Raw genomic sequence first — 11,641 nt, forward strand, 5'->3', positions numbered from 1 at the left:
TTTCATTTCACATCCTCCTCACTGCTCTGAAACTCGGTAAAGTCTGTTTGAGCTGCTGCTCCATTCAAATGTAAAAATAACTGCTTTAACATTCAACACGCAGCTGCAGACAACCACACATTATTTAATCAACGGCGAGTCAAAGAGTTGGATGTTCGTTAAAGTAACAGATCACACAAGAGGGAAAGGAAAATCACTTTTATGTGTAGATGAGAGTGCAGGTTTAAACAGGAGCTTTCATACATGTCATACAGCATGTTGTGGTTGTATTTGTTTTGTAGACGCACCATGAGTGAAACTTTAAAGATAAAATTGCACGGATTATGATGTAAATGTCTCAAAATGAGAACCACTGCAGAGGCGTTTTTTCATAATTAGGAATCTGCTGTAAATCTAGATGTTTGCTCCGTGAATGACAGCTGTCAAAAAGCAACACTGTGCTGTGTTAAACCCACGGTGCTGTGAGACAGTGACACACTGAGCCAGAAAAAATGTTTCCAGGAAATGTCACTTCTCGTCCTCCATTAAGGCCCTTTAATGTTTCATGTTGATTTCCTTCCTCTCCTGACATTTAATCTGTGGTGACGGCGTGTCGTCATCAGGCAGCTGACTGACTGACCTTGAGGACTGTTGACTGGTGAAAACACTGAGGCTGTCATGGAGAATCATGGAAAAAAACAAACATCGCCGTCTGTGATAAAAAGTCAGAAACACAGTGATTTATCAAGTTGCTGCAGGTAATTTCTCTTCTTCTTATGCACCACAACCCAACAGTACTTACAGCTTTTATTCTGGCAACAAGTAATAAATGAAATATAGATTAAATGTTTGTTTTTTTCTGTAGCCCACCCACTCAATTCTAATTTTGTGACAGGATTGTCATGGCATGATCCCTTCATGTCTGATAATCCTTTTGCATGGGAGGTGAATTGGTGAAAAATGTGAATTAGGATGTGAGTACCGTAACTAACAAATTTGGCATATGACTCTGACTAAGGTGCAGAGGCCTGGTTAGCTTATTGTACTGCTATACTGTTAATGTCAGGTTAAAACTCCCACGCATATACTTAAACTATTGTCCTTACTTTTACCACATGACTCACATTTCTACCAGGGTAGGGTCTGCAGTGCTCCCCCAACCAAACTCCAGCAAGTATCCTGCAGAGCTGTAGACGTGCATGTAGCTACATTCATACTGTAGTTGAGGTCAACGTCAGTCTGGTGTTCCACGCATATGCATTTAGGAGACAATGCAAGAGAATAGGAGGGCTATGAGTTAGACGCCATTTTGCTCTTTGTATTGTTTCAAAGAAGATTCTAATAAATAACGGTGATAACAAAAACAGTTCTCTCTTGTGATTTTTCATTTAGATTTCTCTCTCTGCACATGAAAGATCTCATTTATTTTCATTGTTTATTGGTTTACAAATAGCTGCGGGAAACTTGATGTGAAAACTTTGCTCAATCTGAGTGACCCATCTTTTCTTAAACCACACTTTTATCTTACATGGCCAATTTCCAGGGAACTCTGGGCCGAGAAACCATATGAAAGATTTATTTTGTCTGGAAAAACATAAAGTGATGAGCCAACCTCTCTGAACCTGAGCCAGGGAAAAGGCAGCAGCAGCTCAGAGGAATCACTGATAGGATCATTCCTGTTCCAGTCCTGAACTCAGAGGGGGTTGCCTTTAGAAATAACTCTGAACTTTTCACATCCAATTTAAATCTGACCTGTGATTCAATCACATACACAAATACATTTGAATCAGCATGCATGGCAGGTATTTTGTTATTCAAACAGGAACTGTGCTGCATCATAACCAAATGATTTGAGTTGCTGTGTTAAATGTTCAGTTTTCAGGCTTACTTACCCGCCTAACAAAGCAGTGAGCAGCAGATGCAGACTATTTCACTCCTCAGTGGCTTTTAGTTGCTGCTGTTCATTGTGTGAGTTCTCTCATAATCACTTTTTAATGATATTTGGTGCCATCTCAGCCGCGAGGCCGACCTGAGGTCCTGCCGTTTCCTGCACCTGCATGTTGTCAATATGGGAAAAATGAGGATTACAGAGATGTGGGTCAAATCGTGTTACTGCAGAGCTGAGAACAGTTCACTCTGACGGGGGCAGTAACACTGATCAGAGTCTGGGTCCAGACTGAAGTGAAGAGGAAACACTCTAAAAACAAGCCAGTGATTGTTTGTAGAAAACAACAAAAAGAGGATCAACTCCCTCTGATCTGGTTTCACTAACACAGATTATGACCATTTTTTCTATTTCCTTTATTTAGCTTAAAATGTTCCTATGTTTATATGTAAATCGTTGAATTTCTTGATGTTCATAAATAGAGATGTGTCACTTTATTGTAGGAATATTCATGCAGGTTGTTAGAGTGTGCTTTTACTATAAATTTTGTTGTCAACTGTCTGGAAGGCTTGTCTAATAAAAAAGGCTCGACAAGGCTTGTTTAAAAACTGTTTGTTCACCTGAAAAAGAAAATAGATTTCTGTTAAACATGTTCAAAGAATTTGAACATACAGGATATGAATACAGAAGTGTACCATCAGGTGAGGCAAACCAAGCAAATATTTTGGGCCCCTGAAGAAAAAAGGGGCCCCATATTGCCCCTCATATTGGCACATTTTACAATGATAACTATAAACCCACTAATGAGGCACAACACAGTTCACTACTGCTGCCCAAACCCCCTCTGAACTGTGGCCTCTGATGATGTGTGCTATAGCTAGCATCTACTGACAGCCAGCATGCGAGGAGTTCAGGGAACATTGGTAAATCGTACATCTTACATTTAAACAGATGGTTTTCAAAGTAAAATATTTCAGTGCTACAGTTTAGTGATTAAATTTCAGAATCATGTATTCAGTTGCTTAAACAATTTAAATCTTTATGGCCATTATTCGCTCCATACACCTGCTGCTGTTGTGTTGATGATACAGGATGGTCTTAATGTAATATATTGTTCATTTATTTTTAATTCTTTTTTTTTTTGTGCGTGAACATTCTCAAACCCTGTGTGTGATATTCTTTGTCGTAAAGTTTGCGTGACATTGTTTTTCTGGCTCAATTTTGAATTGATTTGTTTTATAGTCCCTGTTTACCCGTTGTAGCAGGGGGGGCTTTAATCAACGACGCACAAAACACTCATGAGTGACGTAGCTGGTAGCTGGAAAACTGTTGTGCTGTGGAGACCCGGCGTGGTAGTCTCCTTCCCTTTGGTAAGCTAGCACTTAACTGCTTTAAAATTATTCTATAGATGTAGTTTGTGTGTAGCTGAGTTTTACAGTTAGTTTTGCTCGTAAAAAACTCCTGTTTTTCTGAAATCTGTCTGAGATTTGTCCTCTGTTGCATTCCGTCGGACTCGCTGCAGGAGTCAGTGTGTTGACTTCCCCCCTGCTGCTCTTCTAGGTGCGTAATGGTGTTTGATTGTTATTTGCAATGTTCTTGTGTACTATTATTATTGTGTGTTACTCTAGGATTGCACTGAATGAGTAGCCTCATAATTTAATAAACAAACTTTTTATTTAGTGTGAACTTTATTTTTCTTTTTAATGTGATGCCCATATTTATATATAGATTTGAGATTGAGGCGTCAGTTAAAGCCAGTGAATTTTGTTTACGTGAATATTTATTTTGCTCATTTTCATTTTTGCTTTTAATATAATTACTGTGAAGCCATACATTATTTTTTATGCACACTTTATTTATTTATATTACATATATGTATGAATTTTAATGTACATACATACATACATACATACATACATACAAAAAAAAAAGCTGAAAAACTTTTGTACTGGGGTCAGAGAATGAGAGAGCCTGCCACTGTGTGTCTGTTGACTGTACACCTTGCTGCTCTTCTAGAACTGGTGTGACTGGTGTTCTTCAGCCTATGGGTAATTCTACAGCTGCTACACACGTGAGACTTAATACGCTTTTTAAAGTGCTGATCTGACTTTTAATATACTAACTGTACTATGCAAAGTAATGTATGTGAGCAGCAATCGTACATCTGAATCCCCCCTCCTCCAAAACTTGAACACTGACAGATCCAGCACTTGTACTCTGATATTTTACACATTAAGATGCAAGTTTCATGAGTCTGTGCTGAGAGAACATGTGAGGAGAGGGAGGAGCGCTGACTCAGCAGCATCACTGATGAAATCCTGCTCACTCATCTCACCTAATTTGATAAGTTTACTCGACATCAGCATTTCAGTTAAGTGGGCGCTGACAGGAGTGAAGCAGCAGCATGTTAAAGGGTTGGACTGTGTTAAACTGAGAATCATGGTCAGATGTCAAACACACAGTTCGTTATAAAGGGAAACTCAATAACCGAACAACATCTTGTTTCACCTCATTGTTGTCTTTATTCTGAAGGAGTACTGGTTGGCTCTGTGAGGTAGGAGGTGGGTGAAGTATTGGAACAGCTGGCTGGTATATTAATCACTTACAGGTTGGTAATTTGATCCAGATGAGGATGTTTTAGGCTCATTAAATGAAAGATTTAATACAAGTTGCAGTCTGTTCAGTGTATATAAGAATACATAGAGACCATAGTGACATGTTTTTCTATAAAAATGTTTGAACAAGAATCCATACCTTGTGGTTGTATGACTTTGCCAACCAGTCAAGTTGCAGGAAATATATACTAACATCTCCCCTTCCTGAGTTACCGCATGAAATAACAGCCAGAAGTGTTTTTGCAGAACATTGTGATTTCACAGTGAAGTAAACCTTTGACCTTTTGGATGTAAAATGTCATCACTACATAATTTTATCCTATTAGACATTTGTGATAAACTGAGCCATAAATGACCAAAGTTGTGTTTTGTGAGGTCACCATGACCTTTGACCTTTGACCACCAAGTTCTAATTAGTTCAAAATTGAGTCCAACTGCCAAATGTGAAGAAATTCCCTCAAGGCGTTCCTAATATAGATCACATTCAGAAGGTCAGTGTGACATTCAGCTTTGACCTTTGACCAGCAAACTCTAATCAGTTCATCCTTCAGTCCAAATGGACATTTGTACCAAATTTGAAGGGATTCGCTTGATGAGTTCCCAAGATATTGTGTTCAAGAGAAAGGGATGGACAGGCTGAAAACATAAAGCAGTCGCTGGTGCGTAGGCATAAAAAGTATAGCTCACATTTTATGTTGAGGACTAGACAGTTACACGTTCACAATATCTGATCATCATTTTAAATGGATAGAGTACCATTGTAAACCAGCTCCTAGTGTTAGAGTTACATCATATGCTGTTTTCAGCATTAATGCTGAGAGTCTGTGAGTCCTTTTATGATTTATCTGTTTGAGCTAAAAGTGTCTCATTAGCTCAGTTTAACCTCACAATAGTTTCCGATGGCTTGTATAACATGTTGCTGCCACAGACGTCAACCTGGGTTTCAAAAATGATTTAAAAAAAATTGCCTGTTTAATGAACTTTACAAATAAAATTAAAAAAAAAAACAGTAATTGTGTCGTGCAGAATGTGCAGACCTGCTCTTTCAGAGTTCAGCTGATGGTAACTGAATGGAAAAAAAACAAAATTTCATAAATGTAGTTAAGCTGCTAAAAGAAACATAAACAGAGCTTTGGAGTAATGAGGCAGCAGGAGGACAGGTGCAGCTTCACACCTTAAATTCACTGACTTTTCCCTTTAAGACATAAACAACATGATAAATATGATCATCCTCTTTATCTCTAACTGCTCTGTTCCACTGTCACAGAGACCTTCAGTGGTGAGATCTTCAGTTTATCAACAGTTCTAATGAATGGAAACAGCTTCTCAGTGAAAGTGTGTGTGAAGGTGTGTATGTGTGTGTTAGTATCAGGATCAGAGAACGACAAACTTCCTTTGTTCCAGTCCAGATTCACTCTGATCCTCTGGAGCTTCTTCACTGACAGATCAGTGGATAAAGCTTGTGGTGAATATGCTGAGTATTTACCTCCACAAAACCTTATTCTCCAGAATCCAGACTGTATGTCTCTCTTCCTCTGGACAGACTCTGCAAACACACCCAGTGACCAGTTTGTATTGTCTCTGACTTCAACATCCCAGCTGTGAGTCCCTGAGTTAAAACCCTCAGAGCTCAGGACAATGAGGAAGTTATCAAACCTCTCTGGATTGTCAGGAAGCTTCTGTCTCTGTCCTCGTCTCACACTGGTCAGATCCTCAGACAGGATGAGGTCTGGATGAGCAGTGTTTGGATCCAGAACCACAGGACTGTAGGAGACCATGTCCTTCATCTTATTCCAGATGTTGAAGGTCAGGTTGCCCAGATGTTTGGCCTGGTCTATCAGAGCCAGCTCTGGATCATCCAGCAGGAGGCGCTGCTGGACTCTTTCCACTGTAACCTTGTAGTTGTGCAGGAATGAGACGTCTTCAGCTCTCAGCTCGTCCTCTGTGGCTCTGACTGTGTGTGACAGAGCTGCTATCTCTCTGCTCAGAGCCTCCATCTTCTCCTTCATCATCTGACTCTTCTGCTCCTCTTCCTCCCTCAGAGCAGTGATCCTGGCCTCCTCTTCCTCCTCTAGAAACTGATGAAGCTTCTTAAACTGCTCCTTAATCTGCCTCTCTGTGTGTTGGGCCTGGACCTTAATGTGTTCTGCTGTTTGATCAAACTCCTCTTTAACTTGTTCACAACCCTTTAACTTCTCCTTTAATGGCTCCAGAGTTTCCTGAAGTTCCTTCCTGTGTTGTCAAGCAGCTTCATCGATGGGTCTGAATCTGTGGTTGGTGTGTTTTTCTGAATCTCTGCAGACGACACAAACTGGCTGCTGATGGTCCAGACAGAAGAGTTTGAGTCTCTCAGAGTGCAGACTGCAGAGAGACTCTGAAGATCTCTGATCTCTCTCCTGTTTGAAGGCCTCACACAGGTTCTTTAGAGCCAGGTTTAAAGGTGGTTGATCCTTTGAAGATCTTCTCTTACAAACTGGACAGTCACGTGTTGGTCTCTCTCTCCACCAGCTCTTCAGACAGTCTTTACAGAAGCTGTGGCTACATGACAGAACAACAGGATCTCTAAAGACGTCATGACAGACAGGACAGCAGAAATCCTCCTCTGACCTGGAAGCCATTTAGTCTGTGAGTGAAGCTGAAAACACAGCAGACAGAAAGTACAGTCAGTCCTCTACTAACTTCACTGAGATTTACTTTCACTTTGAGTCGTGGTTTTTGTCAAACTCACCTTCAGTGTGGAGTTTCAGCAGGTTGAAGCAGCAGTGTTGTAGTTTCCCACGTCTCTCTCCTGCAGCTGGACTCACTCAGAGGAAGTTGTTGGTTTGGTCTGAAAGTGAATCTGATCGTCTGTTTTTCAGTCTGTGTCTCTTTAGTGAAGAAGAACAAACTGTTTCCTGGTTTGTCTCATGTGAGTCAAGTGAGGGGTGGAGCTTCGTCCGAACTTCCTCTGATAAATATTGTTGCTCCACCAGTTGTACAGGGGTGTGTTCCATTTCAAACTAGTGACTCATTGGTGGAAATATAGACTGATAATGTGCCCTGCCACAGGAAACACAAGTGCAAGTGTGACTGTTACACTATATATTTATATTGTTGAATTATTCTTACTGACATATTAATGTATAAGTAGCATTTTACTGTTGTACTTGGTGCTGTTTTTTTCTACAGCAGTGCATCCGAATTTATCAGCTCATCACTTTTGTTTGTAAAATGTTCATCAGTGAAGAAGATAATAAGTAAAGCTATCGCATAAATGTTGACCAGACTGGAAACATTCAAGTAAAGTACAATACATTTAATTTATTCTTCAGTACAAGACTTCAGTAAATGTACATAGTTACAATATGTTACTTTCAAATTGAAGGTCCCATATTTTACACCTTTCCAGTGTTTTATTTGAAGTGTTGATCCATAAGAAGATATATTTGTGGTTTTAAGAACCAAAACCCACCTCAGTGTAGTTTTACATCTCCTCTCTCCTGCTTCTTGCTGGAGCTCTAGTAAAAACAGGTTGCTTCGCCAATCAGAAGAGAGGAGGCTCTGAGCGTCTCTTCTGATTGGGCTTGGGGCATGGTTGAGTGTGGTGACTGCTTTGTTGTGACATCACAAAGTTCCAGAAGTCCTGACGGCTCATTTTGAGGCTCAGTTTCTGAATACAGGCTGTGTGCATTTCTCTGTGGACTGAGGCTTTGATACTTTCACAGTATTAATATAGAACCTAGACCTGCTTTATAATCAAAAAAGACATGGAAATCTCACTTAATACAATATGGGGCGTTTAAAGTTGTGTGGTGGTCCACTCAAGCTACAGTATACCCACCTACCAAGACACCACTGGTTCAAATGTAGCTTGAAAAACGCTTGAACGTAGGTGAGAGTTTCACATATAACGTAATACAATCATAAGAATATTCTGAAATGATACATAACCTATTACTCCATCTTCTCCCAGATTTCTTGCTTTATTGCTCATTATTGCTCAGTGGGTCAAACTGTACCCAGATATATTAGAATAGGTAACTTGTGCCTAAAGTATAAGTTATATATTATAAATTATTTTTAAGTTCCCAGACTGTTAACCCTTTATTCCCCGAGTTTAGATTTTGTTCCCTTGTATCTATATTTATGTGTTAGTACATACTTTACTAGGATACAAAAAAATAATGCTGTGCATTTTGAGCCATAATGTAAAACATTAACAAAATTAGCAACAATGTAAATTTGCATAGCATTGATAAAAAGAGAAAAGGCCAAATGAACCAAACATAAAGACCTGAAGCTAAGTAAATCATTTTACATGTTAAAAGGTTGACAGTAGAAATAAAGTGCAAATTGTCAAACTGAATAGCAACAGGAAGAAAACATAGTTTTTTTTGGGAAACATTAACAACTAAAACAAAAATAAAGGCATATGACAGCATGAGGGGACAGATACAGTTTAAGCAGTTTAATTCACTGACTTTTCCCTTCAAGATAAAACTATTACAGATATAATCATCCTCTTTATCTCCTCTGTTCCAACCTGACAAACCGATTGTTTGTCTTTGTATATAGGCTTCTTCATCGATCAGCTATAAACTAAGGAAATAGGCGATCCATACATTCGCCCAATATCATCCCGTATTGGCCCCAGAACCTCTGCGACAAATAGAAGAGTAGCGTAGAAGCTTAGAAAGGTTATTCATGTGTCAATGGGTAGTCTGTTCCGTTGTCATAGAGACCTTCACTGGTAAGATTTTAAATGGGTGTTTATCCCAAGGTTCAATGTATAGAACCCGCTTTCAGTGAAAGTGAGTGTGGATGTCTGAATGTGTGAGTTAGTATCAGGATCAGAGAACGACAAGTTACCTCCATTTCAGTCCAGATCCACTCCGATCCTCCGGAGTATCATTTGCTACCGGGGAGCATTGCTTCAAGCTGTAAAATTGCTAAGTATTTCGCTTCATCATGACTTGTTTCCGAGAATCCAGACTGTATGTATCTCTTCTTCTGGTCAGACTTTGCTAACACACCCTGTTTGTATGCATGGGCTCTAACTTCAACATCCCACCCTTGAGTCCCTGAGTTAAAACCCTCATTGTAAAAGACAACGTGGGATTTGTGAAACCTCTCTGGATTGTCTACAAGCTTCTGTCTCACACTGGTCAGATCCTCAGACTGGATGAATTCTGGGTGAGCAGTGTTTGGATCCAGAACCACAGGACTGTAGGAGACCATCTTCTTCATCTTCTTCTTGATGTTGAAGGTCAGGTTACCCAGATGTTTGGCCTGGTTTATCAGAGCTCCTGGGAGAAGCTGTGGAACATCCAGCAGGAGGCGCTGCTGGACTCTTTCCACTGTAACCTTGTAGTTGTGCAGGAATGAGACGTCTTCAGCTCTCAGCTCGTCCTCTGTGGCTCTGACTGTGTGTGACAGAGCTGCTATCTCTCTGCTCAGAGCCTCCATCTTCTCCTTCATCATCCGACTCTTCTGCTCCTCTTCCTCCCTCAGAGCAGTGATCCTGGCCTCCTCTTCCTCCTCTAGTAACTGGTGAAGCTTCTTAAACTGCTCCTTAATCTGCCTCTCTGTGTGTTGAGCCTGGACCTTAATGTGTTCTGCTGTTTGATCAAACTCCTCTTTAACTTGTTCACAACCCTTTAACTTCCTCTTTAAGGGCTCCAGAGTTTTCTGAAGTTCCTTCTTGTGTTGTGGAGCAGCTTCATCGATGGGTCTGAATCTGTGGTTGGCGTGTTTTTCTGAATCTCTGCAGACGACACAAACTGGCTGCTGATGGTTCAGACAAAAGAGTTTGAGTCTCTCAGAGTGCAGACTGCAGACAGACTCTGGAGATCTCTGATCTCTCTCCTGTTTGAAGGCCTCATACTGGTTCCTTAATGCCCAGTTTAAAGGTGGATGACCCTTTGCAGGTCTTCTCTTACAAACTGGACAGTCACGTGTTGGTCTCCCTTTCCACCAGCTCTTCAGACAGTCTTTACAGAAGCTGTGGCTACATGGCAGAACAATAGGATCTCTAAAGACGTCATGACAGACAGGACAGCAGAAATCCTCCTCTGATCTGGAAGCCATTTAGTCTGTGAGTGAAGCTAAAAACACAGCAGACAGAAAGTACAGTCAGTCCTCTACTAACTTCACTGAGATTTACTTTCACTTTGAGTCGTGGTTTTTGTCAAACTCACCTTCAGTGTGGAGTTTCAGCAGGTTGAAGCAGCAGTGTTGTAGTTTCCCACGTCTCTCTCCTGTAACTGGACTCACTCAGAGGAAGTTGTTGGTTTGGTCTGAAGGTGAATCTGATCGTCTGCTAAATGTAGTCACTCCACCTGTGACGCTGGAGTGTTTTTCTTTCCAAAGTTCAAAAGTACACCCACCAAGATGTATAACGCTTATTGATTAACAGGCTTTTATCTAATTTTACATTATAACCTCTTTAAGATTGTGATGGAGCTTTTATTGGACTCTTTATGATTGTCTGCCCCGCCCTAATGAGTTTCAGTGTTGAATTACCATCGCCTCCCTTGTGTGTATTTAGTCTCTGTGCTCCCAGTTGCCCTTGTTATTTCATCTGTTGATCTGTTGTACTTGTGTTTGCGTCTGTTTTTTTTGCTCCCATGTTCCCAGCGTTTTTGACTATTCCATTTTGTTTTGCCTGTTTAGTTCCCATTGTTTTTTTGGATGGTCGTAAGTGTCTTTTTTGTTTTAAAATGTGGGACCTTAACATTCCCAAAACTGACAAAATGCAGAATAAATACTTATTTTAAGCCTAAGAACAAGCCATGAAGAGAAAGTCATCAAGACTGATCAGGTGAAAATATCCATCCATTACCCATACTGCTTAGACCTATAGTGTCACGGTGGACTGGAGCCAATCCCAGCAGACACTGGGTGAGGGCATGTAAGGATTGTTGTGACGGCCTTTACTCACATTCATTTAAAAATACCTAAAGTATAAATTCTTTAAGCTCCTACAGTGTTAACCCATTATTCCCTAACTTTAGATTTACAGGTACAATTAAAAAGATTCTTTGTGAACATGGTCTGCGGTGTTTCTCTGCTGTTTGTCTAGGATAGGCGAGAATATACCACAGTCACTGTGGTGAAACAGGGAATAACTTCAACTCTTTATTGAAAGCCAACTTAAGGCATCCACCTATGTGCTTTCCAAAGC

At 40.4% G+C, this 11,641-nt stretch overlaps 1 pseudogene; it reads right to left on the reverse strand.

Moving 5' to 3' along the window:
- Positions 1 to 3,799: 3,799 nt before the first annotated feature.
- LOC130176674 (nuclear factor 7, brain-like) lies at positions 3,800 to 7,335 on the reverse strand (annotated as a pseudogene).
- Between the last annotated feature and the right edge of the window lie 4,306 nt (positions 7,336 to 11,641).

This window comes from Seriola aureovittata, chromosome 2, assembly GCF_021018895.1.
Source record: "Seriola aureovittata isolate HTS-2021-v1 ecotype China chromosome 2, ASM2101889v1, whole genome shotgun sequence".
NCBI lineage: Eukaryota > Metazoa > Chordata > Actinopteri > Carangiformes > Carangidae > Seriola > Seriola aureovittata.